This window comes from Pseudonaja textilis, chromosome 1 (assembly GCF_049901715.1).
Source record: "Pseudonaja textilis isolate UNSWEBS1 chromosome 1, rPseTex1.2, whole genome shotgun sequence".
NCBI classification, from domain to species: domain Eukaryota; kingdom Metazoa; phylum Chordata; class Lepidosauria; order Squamata; family Elapidae; genus Pseudonaja; species Pseudonaja textilis.
In genome coordinates this window covers 299,327,072-299,345,369 of record NC_141990.1, presented here as the reverse complement: position 1 = coordinate 299,345,369, position 18,298 = coordinate 299,327,072, and the positions used below count along the sequence as shown (strand labels likewise).

The 18,298-nt window shown below is 40.0% G+C and overlaps 1 protein-coding gene across 2 annotated transcripts in view; it reads right to left on the bottom strand.

The window, feature by feature from the left end:
• The window catches only part of TRAF3 (TNF receptor associated factor 3), a 95,369-nt gene that overhangs the window by 42,306 nt on the left and 34,765 nt on the right, over positions 1 to 18,298 (bottom strand). The window contains exon 3 of one of the 2 annotated variants that reach the window (XM_026698543.2): positions 1,105 to 1,220. The gene's annotated coding sequence lies outside the window, so the exon portion shown is untranslated. Of the gene's footprint in view, positions 1 to 1,104; positions 1,221 to 18,298 lie in introns of those variants that run through there. The other variant, XM_087922219.1, reaches the window with a different exon arrangement.

Here is an 18,298-nt window from a genome sequence, read left to right as displayed (position 1 = left end):
AGAATCAGTTTTTAAAAAGCCCACAATTCTATTTGTAAAGCATACCTTTATTTTTAACAGAATATTTAACAGAGTATTAAATTCTCTACTGCGCTAACAGAAGATCACCTTTTCTCTATGGATAGCATTATCTCTCTAAAAAGCATAACAATCCCTAGCACCTCCTGCTGTATCTACATCTGTTCAATTGAACCCCAATCAAATCACCTCTAAACATCAAAATGTACACTTCCCTTTCTTATCTTACCTGCATCGGCCATCTATCTCTCATTAACATCATTACAGGACATTTCTATTGGTTTAGATTGGGATGTAATACATTAACTTACACATCAACCCAAACTCATTTCACCTTCTGCCTAACTTGTAACTAGTCCCTTTAACCTTTAATAAGTCTTGGGAACTCCCCCTATTATTTGTACATTTTCAGTATCTAACTAGACAGAAGTGCCTCCCTGCCACAATTTTTTCACTGTGGAGGAGACTTGCTCAGTACCTTCCAATGTGTGCATTGGACATGTGCTATTGTCTTACTTCCTATGTAAAACCCCACTCTAGCTACAAAATACCTGATAAGACTGGTATTTATCCTCTCTTCTCCTTTCTTTGGTTTCTGCAAGTTAATCTCCTTATCAAAGTCCAAATCTCTTGACTCTGCTGCTATCTGTCTCACTTGCCTCTCCAGAAGCTATAAGTTTTAGAGCTGGACTCCAATCTCCCAATTTGCTCTTCTAAATCAGAGATTAATGAAGACAAGCTGCAGTCCTCCCCTGACCTTTTAAGCTGGACATACTGCCAGCACAGTTCACCTCTGCCATACCTCCATTGCTATCTGAGGAAGATGGCTTTTCCATTGCAACTCTTTGCAGAGGCTGAACCAAATTCATCATCAGTTAATCTTGTTTTTTTAATCTGTTCTATCTTTCCTTGGCCCTATCTTTCACTGACTGCCCAAGGTGACATAGCTTACATCTATGGAGGACTAAAAAATAGGTGTCCCTCCTTAAGAGTCTAAGTCTTAACCATACAATATGCTAGTCCTCATAACATCACTTCTGTTCTTAAATGTTAATAATATTTCTTTCCCAGAATAAAATAACTTACCTGTATGAAAGATGAAAAGGATAAGAACATCTAAATTTGATTAGAGGAAAATGTCAAAGAAAAATGAATACTCGGGCGACTCCAAGTTGATGTCATCAAATGTGGACTCTTTTAACCTAGATACAAACAAACATCTTTAAGCCCACATCCAAAATATTGATCAGAATCGTACAGAATTAAAAAAATATTTTGTGAATACATAAACAGATTGTCCTCATATCGTCTTTGCCACAAATTTTAAGTGTCTCTTTTACTCCTCTAATATTTCTTTTCCATATTGCTTATCCAGCAGAGATCTTTTAAAACTTATTTTCCCATCTTATCCTGTTTTCATTTTTATTTGGTTTTCGGTGTTTGTGATGATACATGCATATATCAGTTACTACTCTTCCAAACTAGTAGTATTTTTCCCTATGCAACCACAGAAAACAAAAAAAATCCCAGAAATATTTATAAGATGAATGTACTACCATGCAAATTTATTATTATAATTATCTGAATTGATTTGAATGCAAGCATAGGAAAAAATACAGAAATAGGTAGAATCAAATATGCTTTTAACAATGACATTTCATTATATGTAATTGATTACATTTGCTCTCAACTGCAGATATATTTTATCATAAGACTTTTTAATTAGTTTTTAATCTCAGACTTAAATCTGCCTACAGTCACAGGTCAGCATAGGGTTAAAGACCCTTTAATTTGAAAAAACTAAGTTGAAAAATAAGGCAGCCTGCAAAATAAGCAGCTACACCCTAATCTTGGTAACTGTACTGGTTATTTACAATAAGAAATTAATTTTTGTAGGTCAAGGGTACATTTTGCTAGGACACACTTACTCTATGATAAGATGGGTGGCCAATAAATTTCATAAATAAATGAATACTTTCATTTTTCCATAATAAAATAGAATTGTTGTTAGTTACATGATTATTCTCTAATTTTGGGCAAACATAAAAAGTGAGCAAATCTTAAATGTCAAACAAAGTTACATTTCAGAAAAAGGAAAGGGAATAACTTTGATTAAACAAGAAAATACTGTTTGAAGTCAGCATATCTTATGTGAAATGATTTATCATATTCAGGAACTGGATAAGAAATCTATTGGTTACAGAAATAATTTCCATGAAAGAGCTCATCCAACTGATTTTATGAAATCTGCAACTACAGCTTCAGAAAACAAAGTCCTTAGCTATTAGCAGTGAAAAAATATGGAAGTGCTTTTAGAAAATAAAGCTATAGGACAGCAATCTCTAATATAGCTTTTGCTACATCATAATTTCATAAAACATCCATTTTGTTGTTTCTTATTGCTTAAGAAACGTGTCTTGAAATCTGCACTTCATATTTCTCCACAAGGAGTTGCTGTGCTGGTAGCAGCTTACTACTATGTTCAACTATTCATTTTAATTCTCTATTTCCATCCGTATATTATGCAATAAAAAGCTTTTGCAACTTTCCTTGAAGACAAAGTCTGTTTCAGTGCCTAGGGCTGCATTATAAGCACAAGGACACAAGGAGTTCTGATAGATGATAATTCACTACCATGAGAAAATGAAATAAATGTGTGCAGAACAGAACTTATCATCTCAATGTAGTTTCCCATATGCAAGGATCAGGAGTGCAATGGAATTTCCAAGATTTATCTTATCTATCAGTTAATATCCCTTCTTGCTCTAGCACATTTACTTTTGCAAAATCATCTATTTAAAAATCTAGGAAGGAAGTTCAAGAACCTGAAAGCTGAGGCTCATTTGGTCTTCTGCCTTATTATTATTTGTTTTTAAATCCAAGGTACATTTTTTAATTATACTTTTTCTTTTAAAATCAAGAAAGCCAGTTGTACATGATCACTTTTCCCTAAAACATCTGGTACTTTTCTACTGAGTCTTACTTATTTTTATTCATTTATCACATTGTGTAATTACCTATTTCACAAATGTGATTCTGGGAAGCTCACAATTAAAATAACAAAGGCAACAAAAATAAAAATTGTCATTGATAAGTGATGCAGTTGTAAAGTGTGACATTTTACCAGTGTCATTTAACAAAGACAATTCTGGCACTCCTGGTTGCCAAGGGAACCACCAGTAATCACATGACAGTGGGGTGGTCAGATGGCCAGAAGTATTACTTGTTCTGTATCATTGCAAGTCAGTGAGTGGCCATTAACTGTGGACCACTTGTGTTTTTATTTGTTCCTGTATTTATTTTAATCCAGACACTCTACAGTATTTCCAGGTTCATTTTTTTAAACTTGTAAGCCGATATAATGTATACATCTATCAGGAAATAAAAATATAAACACACTAAGACTGCGTTGTACTGCTTATAATTTTTTGAGATTATACATTTATGATCACCATTATTAAATAGGGAATTAATATTTTCTTTCTTAAAAAGTCAATTTTACCTTGTTTATTCCCCATATTCTAAGCATTCACGTTTAGATAACAAAGGCCATGAATTGTATGAGCCATATTCTTTCTGATTATTTCATAAAAAGTAATCAGAAAGATAGAAACCTTAATTATAAATAACAATCATAAAAAGGCTCCTATGGCAAGAGAAGCTAATCAGAAAAAAAAAACTCGAGAAGGATAAGAACCTGTTTAAAAAAAAACAAAAGCGGTATCAGACTTCTCAGGGGCAGCTAGATAAGAAATTGCAGAAACAAAACTTCCAAGAATAGAAAAGCTTTGATAAATAGCAAAGTTAAAGTATTACAAAAAGATTCCAATGACTGCTATGTACAGTACATCTGGTATTTGCTGGTAATCTTATGAGAATGTGTTCTCATGCCACTTCCTTTTCAAAACACTCCTTCCCTCATTACTGCAGAAGCCTGGTATTTCCATCCACCCCTACCCCTCATATAGCCAATCCAAACAATCTTTCTATATTGAATCTCTTTACCTTTCTATACATGTGTTGATTTTGTACATGGTTTCAGTATTATTTAACTGCCAGATATTCTTCCCTCCGAACTCCTGGAGTAGAGGCCATGTTCCTTCACCATAGAGCACCATTAGGACATCTAGGCCAGGTGATGGCCAAATGCCTTCACAATGCCTACGTGCAGGATTTCACAGCTGATTCAGAGCAAGAAAAGTTACCAAGAGTACAAAATGTCCCGAAGTCCCACAATACATTAGGAAGGCATTAAGAATTGTTAACCTAATCCTATGTAGCTTTTTCTCTGGTAATATCACACCAACTAGAGCATACAAAACATTTGCTAGTCCAATACTCGAATACAGCTCATCAGTCTGGAACCTACATTACGTATCTAATATTAGCACAGTTGAGAAAGTCCAGAAATATTTCACAAGAAGAGTTCTCCACTCCTCTACTCATTGCAGAATACCTTATGCCACCAGACTTGAAATTCTAGACCTAGAAAACCTTGAACTATGCCGCCTTCAGTCTGATCTTAGTACATAAAATTATATATTGCAATGTCCTACTTGTCAATGAATACTTCAGCTTCAACCATAACAATACAAGAGCATATAATAGATACAAACTCAAGGTTAATCGCAACAAACTTGATTGCAGGAAATATGACTTCAGCAACAGAGTGGTCAATGTCTGGAATACTCTACCTTACTTGACTCTGTGGCTTCTTCCCCAAACCCCAAAAACTTTAACCTTAGACTGTCTACTATTGATCTCATCCCTTTCCTAAGAGGTCTGTAGGGGGCGTGCATAAGCGTACCAACATGCCTACCATCCCTGTCCTTTTGTTTCTTTTAATTTTTCTTATATGTATCCTTTGCATGTATTCATAACTATGTTTATACTTATACCTGTTATCTTATAATCGCTTGAGAAAATAAATAATAAAAAATAATAATAAAAGGTCATGCATGTGTTGGCACTGCTTTTCTACCACCAACGAGATTCTGTTGGCGCTTTGCTGATGTATTAGACATGTACTGAGGTCTCATAAGCAGATGGGGGGAAATAGAGGTGGAAATCAGAGACTATTTATCTTTCTCATCCAGTGTGTCTCATTCTTGAAGCATTGAAGGAAGATCAAATCATCCTATAGTTTATTAGATAGGCTCCTTTAAACTGGTCAATCTATGTCATCTCATTCCATCTCACATTTATGTATCACATTTATTTATTTATTTGATTGATTGATGTATATACTTCCTCAATCCAGTTGAACTCGTTATACTTTATGCTTACCTTGTCACTGTTGTTCAATCTTGTGTTAAGTTATTCCTTGTCTAGCCTGTTATTCCTTGTCTAGCCTTGTCTAGCAGCTCTCAGTCAGGCCATAAATTTTAGTATAATTATCTATAAAAAGTAGTTGATCTCCAAAAGATGGACTGCCCATTCTGAGGCTTCACTGGTCAACAAGCCAATTATAAATCTGGCCCAGTAGGTTAAGAATAAAAAGATTTATCAACCTTTAGATGGTATAAGATTCATATTTATTTTTACATTTATTATCAGTTATTATGTCAGTGTAATCTCTTACAAAGCACATAGATTTTCTCTACAATTACTTGGTACATTAGAGAAAAGGGCTAAAAATAACAGAATGAAATTGATCAAAAATAAATGCAAAGTTCTTTACTTAAAAAATAGAAAGTAAAATCATAGGAAGTCCTCAGATGTAAGAGGAATATCTAGCTTGGCAACGGTATTTGAGAAATTAATTGTGTAAGGTACTTGGTACTCTCTGTGTTTGGTTGTTTTCTTGCAGATGTTTCATTAGCAATTAGGTACATCAGGGCTAGACGAGAATGGGGTTTGCTATCTATTTATTATTAATTACTTGCCCTATCAGAATGGTTTCTTGATTAGGCTGTTGTTTACTTTTAATTGTAAGTCTGAGTTACTAGTTCCTTAACTAGGGTACTCACTTCTTGATCATTGGTCTTCATCTTGGTGTTAATCTCTGCTCTGATTAATGATAGCTGTTAAGGTGATGTTTTGATCTTTTTGTTTCATTTTTGCCTCTTTAAAATAGTATGTAGTTGTTTTTTATCTCCTGTGCCTGTTGATTGCTGATTTGTCTGAATGCCAGACTTCCAGAAATTATCTAGTATTTTTGAGTTTGGCTTGATCTAGGATGCTCATAGTTCTTAGTTGAAGCTATGGTTAAATATGTCCATGTGTTGCAAAAGTAATAAATTTTCACCATGTCTCCTAACTGCTAATTGGTATTCATGCATGTGTTCTAATAGTCTTCTATCTCTTTGTCCTACATAGTGGATATTACAATCTTTACATTGTATGTTGTAGATCGGGGTAGTCAGCCTTTTTATACCTACCGCCTACTTTTTATCTGTTAGTAGTAAAATTTCCTCTAACCACCCACCGGTTCCACAGTAATGGTGGTTTATAAAGCAGGGGACAAAACCCCTACCACCCACCATGAAAGCTGGAACGCCCACTAGTCGGTGGTAGGGACCAGGTTGACTACCACTGTTGTAGATGATTCTGTTTTTTTCTTCTGGGGTTGCTATATCCCTGGTTTACTTAGGATGTTTTCAAGAGCTTTAGTTAGCTTGGCTGCTACAGTGATGCCATGTTGTTGTAACTGTTGGTGGTTTCTGAGATGGTTTGAATGCATGGCAGTATTATCCTTATCTCAACTTGTGTTGGTTGTACTATAATAGGTTGAGTGATCAAGCACTTTTTGATAAAGTTGTGTGGGTATCCATTTTGTTGGAAGATGTTGTATAAATATCTGATTCCTTTTTGTGATGTACAGGGATTACTGCAATTTGTTTGTGCTCATCTAAAGTCCTTACAGATTCTCTTGTGAGTGGGGCAGCATATTGTTTTCTTCTTCCCTTGTGAATTGTATTTCTTTGAATATGTTGCTGATAATTTGATTACGTGCCATCAAATCAGTGTGATCTCTTAGCAGAGATGGACCTTCTCCAGGAACTTCTGTCCTCAGTCTCACACTCAAGTCTCCCACAATACATCCATCACCACTATATTGAGACCATCCATCCTGTTGCTAGCTGTCCTTTTCTTTTCCTTCCTATTATCCTCCCTAGCTTTATAGATTTCTCAAAGAAACTGGATTTTCATATGTCTTAAATACGATCATTTGAGTCTGATGATTTGTAGTTCAAGTGAGAACTTTAGATTGATTTGTTCTGTATTCCATTTGTTTTGTTTTGTTCTTGGCTATTTTTATTCTCAAAAAACCTTCTCCACACCGACATTGAAAAATGTCAACATTCTTTCTATTCTATTCTTTAAAGTCCAACTATTGTCAAAGGGAAAATTATGCACAATTTTGATGCATATAGGTATATGCATTCCAGAGTCATATTTTCTAAGGCCTTCAATACTATTCTACCAAGTCCTAATCTGAGGCATATTTATTGATTCTTGGATCCTTTACTGTTAATAGTCAACCCTAAAAAAAGCAGAAGCTATCTACCACTTCAGTATCTTCATTGACAGTCCTAAAGCTGGTTGTTAAACTTGTCATTATTTTGGTCTTAATCTTACACTCATTGCTCTCCTTGAATTTTCTTACTAGAGTTTGTAGATCACTTGCATTTTAGCTCTCAAAGAAATGTCATCAGAATATCACAGGTTACAGTTTCCTCCAATTTAAAAACCATGTGCATCCTCCAATCCAGACTTTCCTCAATATGTATTCAACATGTAGGCTGAATACATAAGGACAGACTATATAGTTTTGTCTCACTTCTCTGCCATTCTGGACCAGTTTGTTTCACCATGTTCCATTAAAAGTACTTGTGAAAATCCAATTACAAACTTGGTATTAGTCATCAATGTAACATGATTGCAAAAAAAAAGGCAATTGCAATTTTGGATTCCGCTAACAGAAATATAATTTTCAAGTCATGGGAAATAATATTTCCAATTTACTTTGCATTCAACTGAATCCTTCTCAAATAGTGTCCAGTTCTGAGGAGATTCATAATTTGATATTCCAATAAATAAGATATTCTAAAGCATGTTTAACATAAATGGAAATAGGAAGGAAATAGCCCATAATTGAACTAGGATCCAAAGACAGGTTTCATAAATTCAGGAAGGCCTGCCTTTTTCCCCACGTCTCCCTTGATACATAATCAATTATTATTATTTTTAAAAAACAGTTATTCATTGTTAACACTGAACAAATGGAAATGACAGGTAAAAGAAACAAAATAAAATACATTAGATTAAGAAGAGGCCTTTGCATCAACATAAGCAAGTGCGAGGTGCCTGTCCTGCTTTATAAATAAGAATTTCTCCAGAAATAACTAAATGTATCATGAAGCCAACTTATTTTATTTATAAAATTTCTATTCAAAGTCAAAAAGCATAATACTAGTTGCCAATTGATTTTTTGAAGCCAGAAAAAGATGAGAATGAAATATATTAAAATAATTTTGGGTACATAGTTTAATTTTACTATTAATTTAAAGCAAACATACAACTCCCCCTAAGATGCATGAACAATATAATAGAAATCACTTAAAACACTTTTTTGATGACAGAGATACTTACACTGAAGCAAATGTGTTAAATTTGTTCAGGATAGTCCTAAGTAGCAATTTCTAATTGTGAAACTACTAGAGCAAAAGGTATTGTACCATTTTGTATTTTGCAAATAATTCCAGCAAGGCCATAAAAATATATTAAACACAGTTTCCCACAACATCTAACCCAAGCATCGGTGGTGGATGCATCCCATTGGGCGGCGAAGTGTCTGAGGCGGCCGCCAATGGGGAGGGAGGGACGTACTCTATCTGGGACGACGACTATCTGATCCCCTATTGGGTTTCCTATAGCTGCCGCCCCTTCTGCTTCTGTCGTCCGTGTCGGTCCGATCTTGGGGTTGGGATCGGAAGGAAGGGGGTCTTGGGTATCTGGGCGGAAAGGGGGGCTGATAGAAGGGATGGGGGGAGCCTCTTCGAAAGGGCTGAGGGCCTCTAGATTCTGACCTCCGGAAGAGGGAGGGAAGAAACTTTTTCTTACTGCGGCCCTCGACCAGCAGGGGATCTAAGGCTGGGCTGAACAGTTTGTCTCCTTTAATGGGAGTGGAGGCTAGTTTAACTTTATTTTTAACGTCCGCCTGCCAGTGTTTGAGCCAGAACAGGCAACGGGCCATAACGTGTGAGGTTATAGCTCTAGAGGAGAACTTCACTGATTGGTAAGTGGCGTCGGCTAAGAATTCCGCTGCCACCACGAGCTTGGCTATATCCTGATGTGCACGTACGTTGGAGGAGGGGACGTGCTGCTTCAACTGGCGAAGTCACTGGATTGAGGACCTGGTGAAGAAAGAGGCGGCCGTGGCCGATCTAATGGCCCAAGCATCGGATAGGTGGGCGCGGCATAAGGCCAGTTCCGCTCGTTTGTCCTCGGGCTTCAGCGCCTCCAGGGCCTCACTGGGGGAGGAGGAGGACGCTAGGGCCACAACGGGCTGATCTACCTCGGGGATGTCCAGTAGGTTAGCAAAGTCCGGGTCGAGACTGAAGAATCTCTTGTCCTGACTGAAAGGCGCCGGGGGGCTGGTGGAAGCCAGCTGCTTCGCCACAAGGTCTGAGAAAATGGGTGGGGCCAGAATGACCTTGGCCTCCACCACGAGCTGCTTGAATATGGAGTCCTCTGGGGCCTCCGATGTGGAGGGGGGGGCGGAGGGAGACTGAGGAAGTAGGCCAGAAACGTTTTTGGCTTTAAACAGAAGGGATTTAAACATGTGAGGCTTGAACAAACCCACGAGTGGGGGTTGGTCAGGGGAAAGCCCCTCATCCTCCGACATCTCCCCCTCAGTCAGATCTCCCTCTAGGAGGGGCTCGCTGTAGCGGGAAGATCCCATCCGGGATTCCTCTTCCTCTTCCCTGGGATAGTCAAAGGCCCCCTCCTCCTCCTCCTGGTCCCTTTCCAGAAGAGAGCTATCCCTCTGTAAGAGTACCTGACCAATAGGAGGATCTGATCCTGGAAGGGATCTGATGGACAGAGACTCGTGTCCGGGGGCTCTTGGGGAGGAGCCGGGTCTGGACATCTGTTGCAGCCCCTCCCCAATACCTTGGCGGATAGCCAGTTCCATCCAGGCTTTGATGTGAGCTGGAACCCCCATTGTGGAAGGATCCTCTTGGCGCAGACCAGCGGCCGTAGGCGTGAAGGTGGCTTCAGGAGTCCGTCTGGTTGGTGTTCCCGGGGCCTGATGACCCTGAGGGGAGCTGCGCCTGGATTGGGAAGAAAGGTCTAGAGGGGGGAGTTGGGTAGAGGTGGAGGCTGGAGGCACCTGTGGTGACTGCCTGGAATGCCTATCAAACTCCTTTTCCAAGGCCTTATGGCGCCTTAAGGTGTCTCGTGAGAGGCCTTGGAAGGTTCCGTAGCCTGCCTGCGCAAGTGGTAAGACTTTGATTTAGCCTTCAAAGAAGGGCGTTTAGAGGTATTGTCATCTGCCATTTTAATAAATGAAAATGTATAAAGTTCACTAGAGGCGGTTGGCTCGCCTAGAGTTCGGCCTACGACCAAGGCCGGGTGATCTCTGAGCTGGCCCGCACCCCCTTTTGGAATTTAGTATGAACTATGAAGCCAGGAGGGAATTACTTGAAGATAGTCAAGGGATATAAATATACAAAAGGTATTGTATATATGATATTATTACTATTATGATTATTATTTAGATAGATAGATAGATAGATAGATAGATAGATAGATAGATAGATAGATAGATAGATAGATACACACACACACACACACACACACACACACACATATATATATATGAATCTTTGGTTATTCGGATTTTCTCCCGCGTAAGATTGGCAGTATCTAGGCAACGTTTCGATGAAGTCTCATTCATCATCTTCAGGCTTCTGTCTTCGGCTCTGTGCTTCTCAGAGTGATGTGAGCTTGCAGTTGCTTCTTCCTTTTAACTGCTAGTGGGGGTGTGACTTGATTGGGTGGGGGCTTGGCTGTGTTCTGATTGGATGGGGTGTGTTCTCATTGGTAGGGGGTTTGGCTGTGTTCTGATTGGTTGGGGGGTTGGCCGTGTTCTGATTGGCTGGAGGCATGTTCTGTTTAGGTGGGGGCTTGGTTGTGCTCAGGTTAGTCTTAGTTGCTGGGGGATTTGAGTTGGTGAGCTATGATCTTGCTGTTTGGCTTCGAGTTCGTTGTCATGCCGCATCTTCATAGTGGGTGTCGGTTTGCTTCATGTATGGCTCGGAGGGGTTTGAACTGGGTAGTGATGCAGCTGCAGTGTGGCTTCTGGTCCGTGGTCGTGTCTCATCTTCTGTGTGGGTGTGAGTCTGTTTTCTATGCGGAAGTGTGGTGGTGCCATCTTGTGTGGCTCTCATGGGTGTGGGTCTGGTGTCATTCTTCATGTTAGGTACTCGTCTGTTCATGAGGGCGGGTTTCCAAATGGCTGGTAGGCGGGAGGTGTCATCTCATTTATTCATGCTGTGTGGGCATTTTTCTATCTCTATGGCTTCTCTGATTATTCTGCTGTTGAAGTGTTCGGTTTTGGCGATAGTTCTGGTATTTTTAAAGCCAATATCTTCAGGCTTTGCCTGAAGATGAATGAGACTTCATCAAGACGTTGCCTAGATACTGCCAATCTTACGCGGGAGAAAACCCGAATAACCAAAGATCCACATACTAATACCCGCGAGAACCGCAGAAAACACACACATATATATATATACGTAATATAAAAATATTTTTTATCTGATAGTCTATATGATTGAAGATTAATCACAAGATTCTTTCTTCTTTCCTTTTTTTTTTTTTTTGATAATAAGGTTAATTAATTGGATTGTACCACTATGCAAACCAGCAACAAAGGCTGGCTAAAGTAATGACCGAATTTGCCAAATGAACGCCTGAGGCCTGGAACAGAGAGGCCTAGCAGTAGACCTCCAGACGAAGAGTGAAGGGGTGGGGACTGCTGGACTTTGCCCCGAGTGGAGCTGCGGGAAGCCAACGAACGTGCCAGACCAGGTGGTCAGAGTGGCACCCTGAAATAGAGCTCGAGACCCAGGGGGTCAGAAGGGAGCTGAATCAACCGCAGCAGCTAAATAAAGAAAAAAAAGGCGCCCAACCACGAGGCAGCGCCAAGATGGCGGCCTAAAGCTGAGCTACCGTCGGGGCCTCTCGGGACGGAAGGGAGGGCTCCTCCGGCTAGCTCAGCGTGCCTAGAGGGCTGTGAGGAGGAATTTAGCCCTCCCAACGATCGGCGTTCCGGTGGGGGGAAAACCAGCGTCGCCCTCGGGCGCGGATTTAACGAGCCGCTGAGGCGGCGCGGAGGCAGAGACTGAACTGATAGTCGGGGGGGCGCTGAAGCACTGCAATCCCGCCCGCTCAAGCCCCTAGGGGCGAGGGAAAAACCTCCCCCTGGGTCAATACCTTTTGCGCAGGGGCTAGGAAGCAAAGGCAAACCTGATTTTAACAGAAAGATGCAATTAGGAGCAGCAGGAAGAGAAGAAACCTGGATCAGCCAAGGAGCCTTTCTGCAAAACAGCCTGTTCTCTCAGAGGCTGAGCAAAAACTGGGGAACGCTGCATGGAGCCAAGTGAGGGGGCGGAGCGTCCCTCAATTGAAGCTCAGCCTGTGAGAAGAGGACTCAGAAGCACCTCCCACTCTCTGGATGCTCCAAGCGGCTCGAGGGAGAACCAACAGACGATCATCCCAAGAGAAAAATCTTCCAGATGCCCCAAACTATACGGCCTCCCAAAAATACACAAAGAAGGCATACCTCTCAGACCCATAGTCAGCTCCAGAGGAGCACCACTACAAAACCTAGCTAAACACTTAGCAAAACAGCTACAGCCCCATGCTGGGGGTGGGGGCTGGGGGGCTAGGCTGGTTGGCTGCGCTGCTGCCTCTTGATTGGTTGATGTAGTTGATGTTGGTATAATGGGCTGTGTGACGGCTTTGTGAGTTTTGTTGTGGAGATATCCTGGATCTTGTGCTGTAATCCCCAGGGTCGTTTGTTTTGTAGTGATCTTTTTTCCATTAGCCTCTCATGTTTTAACGGCTTGGGTAATGGGTTGTGTGATGGGTTTGCGAGTTTTTTTGTTGTGGTATCCTGGGTCCTGAGTTGTAATCTCCTGGGTCATTTGTGTTTTGATATCTTTTCCATTAGCCTCCTGTGTAGTAACGGCTTGGGTAATGGGTTGTGTGATGACCTTGTGAGACTTACTGCTGTGGTATCCTTGGTCTTGTGCTGTGATTTCCTGGGTCATTTGCTGTGTTGCAACTTCTTGAGTTCTTGTGGTGTAATTTCCTGAGTTTTTTGATGTGATATCCTGAGCAGGTGGCTGTGATGTAGCATTCTGGGCTTTAGTCTGGCTTCGAGTTTGGCATCTGGGTCTGTGTTCTTGGCGTGTGTCAGCTTGTTTGGTTTTGGGGGTGCGACAGCTGGCAAGGCAGCCGTGGTCTGTTTTCTGGATGGTGGTTGTCCTTCATTTATAGGATGGGCTTGGGCATGAGTCTGATGAGGGGGGTTGGCAGTGCTGTCCCGTGTTGTTTCGGGTCTGGTGTTGGTTTTCGTGGCTGGGACTGATTTGTTGGTGAGGGCTAGCTTCCAGATGTCTGATAGGCGGGAGGTGTCGTCCCGTCTATTCATGTTATGGGGGTGTTTCTCTATCTCGATGGCTTTCCTGATTATTCTCTTGCTGGAGTGTTCAGTGTTGGATATTAATATTTAAAAGCAGTGCCGAAGTTTGGCACTGACCAAAAAATAGTCTTGGTCTGTGTTTATTGGTCTTGGGAGTTTGCTGTGTTCTGCTTGATTGGTGTTTCTAATATCTTCTGTCTGTTTTGTAGCTTTTTTTATCTTGATTGGCTGGCAACATTGTTTCCTGTATTTGAGACTTTTAGTGCGGCTTGGCTCCGAGTAAACGGACGGCTATCATTTATTAAGAAGCTAGGTTTCATCTGGGTGCCTGGTTGGGGTATGTTTGAGCTGGAGGTATCAAGGGGAGTATGTTTGTGCCCAGGTGTTTGGCTGGCTTGTGGTGTGGAGATTTTTTTGTTTGAGAGTGCAGGCTTCCAGATAATTGACAGTCTGGTGGAGTCATCTCTTCTATTCATGCTTTCAGGGTTTTTTTTCAATCTGTATGGCTTCTCTGATAATTCTGTAGCTGGGGTTTTCTATAGTGGCTAGACCTGAAAGCATGAATAGAAGGACTTTGCTGGTTTCCAGCATTCAGGTGTATGTTAACACAATGCCAAAGAGTAAATAGGTCTCCAAAAAGCAATTGTTGCTGCCCATCAATCTGGGAAGAGTTATAAGGCCATTTCCAAACAATCTGAACTCCATTATTCTATAGCCATGGTGGCGAATCTATGGCACGCATGCCAGAAGTGGCACACAGAGCCATTACTACTGGCATGTGAGCATTCTCCCTTTTCTCCCAGAAAAGGTCTACTGCGCACGCGCATGCGCCTCCCACCCACAGCTGATTGTCGGGTAACTGCCGCGCATGTGTGGGGGTGCAGCGGCGCGCAGGAGACACTCGCATCTGCGCAGAAGCATGCGCCTGTGCACACACCTTCTGGAACACTGTCCTTTGGATAGAGACCAAAGTGAAGATGTTTAGCTATAATGCACAGTGCCATGTTTGGCAAAAACCAAACACAACAGATCAGCACAAACATCTCATACCAATTGTTAAGCAATTATTAACCTTCATCAAGTAAATCCATCTTATATTCCCAAACTTTCTCTAAGAAATAAAGCAAAAGAAATCACTCCCCATTTGTAATAAGATCTTTAAAGCCTTATCATTCAATCCTGGTCAAAAATAAACCCCATTAATAGCTATAAGAAACAGAATGTATTTATTTTAACCTAACTGAATAAACTCACTGTGTGGAGCTGTTCATTTTAAAAAGCTTGAAGCTTGATCTTTAATCCCATCCAACAATGTCCCACAAGTTAATTTCTTGTCATTCTCTTTGTCTCCTTTCAGAAACAGCCTCAGTAGTTTCTCTTTCTCTCCTCAGAGAAAGTTTTCTTGATTTCACACATTTCTTTTCTAGCTTTCCAAGTCACACTTCTGAGTTAGTATTTGTATCACCCCTTTAATTGTTAAGACTCCAACTAGTTTCATTTGGCATCTTCATCCATGTTGGCATCTTTTTCCACATCATTCTTATTTTTTGGCATTTTAAGTCCATTTTTAGATCCACAGCATCTTTTTGCCATATCACTTTTATAATCCAGCATTTTCTAAAACCCCAAATCCACATTTCACTTGTTTTATCTAATAAAATCTGTTGTTATTCACTCCAAAACAATCTTACATTGTTCTTAAACAGCATTAATTTTTTTCTATAGTTAAACAGTATTTCCCCTTGTATGAATGAGTCTCTCCTCCCTTAATTGTAATCATCTTTTTTTTCTGGTTCCCTTTAGTCAGCTTTCAAGTCCCCTATCATCTGTTTTGTTTTCCAATCAACAAAATTTTTCACACATGAGGATCTTTTACAATTAATTCCAAAATCCATAAATTATTTTAATTGTTTAAACATCACATAGGAAATTTTCTTTCAAGTCCACAGTCACTTAACTTTCCAAAATCCACATTTTAGTCCCCATTTTACTGTTTCCAAAAAGTAAAGCTTTTTTTTTAATTTTTAAACTTACACAAAAGTTCTCTCATCAACAGTAGAAGTGGATTCTCCTGGTCCTTCAGAAGATTCTTAACTTCTAAGAAGTTAATAATAAGCATGGCTAGTCTAGTGAAGAGATGGACCAGGGGAGACATGATAGCAGTCTTCCAATATTTGAGGGGCTGCCACAGAGAGGAGGGGGACAACCTATTTTCCAAAGCACCCGAAGGCCAGACAAGAAACAATGAATGGAAAACTGATCAAGGAGAAATTAAACTTAGAAATAAGGAAAAATTTTCTGACAGAACAATCAATCAATGGAACAGCTCACTTTCAGAAGTTCAGAAGTTGTGGGTGCTTCATTACTGGAGGATTTCAAGTAGAGACTGGACACCGCTTGTCAGAAACAGTACAGGGTCTCCTGCTTGACCAGGGGGTTGGAGTAGATGACCTACAAGGTTCCTTCCAACTCTATTATTCTGTTATAAGCAATAGCCTAAAGTAGTTAGAGGAAATAGATGAACCCAGTATCTCTTTGAAAAGTGCCGAATGGTGGCTTAAGCAGGATGATTTTCGCTCTGCTTCCTTTCGTTCTGCTTCCTGATGGAAATCGCTGCTCACAGGATGATTCTGAATGGAGCAAACTTGACAATCCTTGCCCATTCCAAGGAGCAAATATATTCATTGGCTCCTATTATCACCAGGGTTACCGGTTCTGCAAAAAGTAGAGTTCTGTTCAATCTGCCGTTGCTGAAAACCCCCTTCTTTGTCTGGGAATTATGAGAGTTGAAGACTTCCATGGCTAAAGGATGTCAGGTTGATCAACACTGAACAATAGCAGCATCATAATACATTCATTACTATCAGTACTCACTACAGCTAGACCAATGGTACTTTTCCAAAGGCAACTAGACTTTCTTGGTTTTCTCTGAAAATGTTTCACTTCTCATCCATGAAGCTTCTTCAGTTCATTCTTGGATGAGAAGTGTAACACTTTCAAGGAAAAAACCAAGGAAAGCACCTTGATGTGGGTGATTGAGAATCTCCAGTCACTACAACTAATGTATACATAGATTTGGTCTTTGATGAAATACTGAGACTTGTTAAGATATATCTTATGCCATGAGAAGCATTTTAAAAGTATTTCAGTATTTCAGGTACTCCAAAATTTAATGTGAATGGACATAGCTGCTTACAGTATGACAAAATTATGAGCATATATAACTTAAGCACGTATAATCAGTAAAGAGAATTATTCCACCATCAGTTGCAGTAATGGGAAAGGATCAGCTTGCCCAGTTGAGATTTTAACAGCCAACTTTAAATATACAATCTAGGTCCAGCATTTTTTTATATTTGTAAGAATTTCCATCAGAGCTATGCCACCAACCAATTAAACACAATTGCAAGTTTGCTCTTTCCCTGTTGCTTACTTTTACATATTATTTCTAATATTTTTCAAATAATATTTAAATTAGAAAAATAACAAGAACATTGAAGTTTCACACTTGAACATGCCATTTAGTTCTGCACATAAAGGAGATTTGAAATCACACAAGTAAAACTGCTTTGAGAAACTTAATTGGAACTTAAATGGTTCGTATGCATTGTGAGAAAAATGAAAAAACAATTTAAGCAAATGTTGTAATTCAAGGATTTTCTTTTCTCTATCATGCTGTTGAACAATAAGCATCACTGAATTTGCTTTTCTAAAAAAAAAAAAAAAGAATGTGGAGAGGCTCCCTGACACCATAAAACATTAACTGGGATTAAAAACTAACACTTGACAGATATTCTATCTTGATTAGCTAAATTAAACAGGGGAAAAAATCTATCAACAAAAGACATTATCCTGCGCATTCCAGTTCAGATGGGCAGCCTCAAAAAGGTGGATTAAACTGCTCCAAAAAATACATGTTACTGCATTTATCTTATCTGTTCTTCAAAAAGAGCATCACATCTAACAAAAGAGAATATTCTATGAATGGGTGGCTGAAGGCAGGGAGAAAGAGAGCGCACTTATGAAGAGAAACATTTTTCTGAGCTTTCATGTATGAAGATGCTGAATTATTTAGCAAGGACTAAACAAGCATTCTCAAACATAATACAGGTAGTTCTTAACTTATGACCAGCCACTTTGGAGAAACGACTGCCATAGAATGGATGTTTACAACCCACAAAGCTTTCTCCAGCTATTATAAATGGTTCAGAGGTGGTATTCAGCAGGTTCTGATCAGTTCTGGAGAACCAGTAGTGGAAATTTTGTATAGTTTGGAGGACCGGCAAATACCACCTCTGACTGGCCCCCGCCCCATCTATTCTCTGCCTCCCAAGTCCCAGCTGATCGGCTAGATCTTCTTTTGCTGCCCTGCACAGAACAGAACTGGAAAGCAGGTTAGTGGGGTGGGAAGGGAATGGGATTTTGCATTAACTTTTCTCTGCCACACCCACCAAGCCACAAGCCCACCAAGCACGCCCATAGAACCGGTAGTAAAAAAGTTTGAATCCCACCACTGAAATGGTTATACTGCTTCTTCCACGTTCATGTGACTTTATGTCAAGTGCTTGACAACAGGTTGTCTTTACAACTGATTGTGTGGTTCTGTGGTCATATAACCACAAC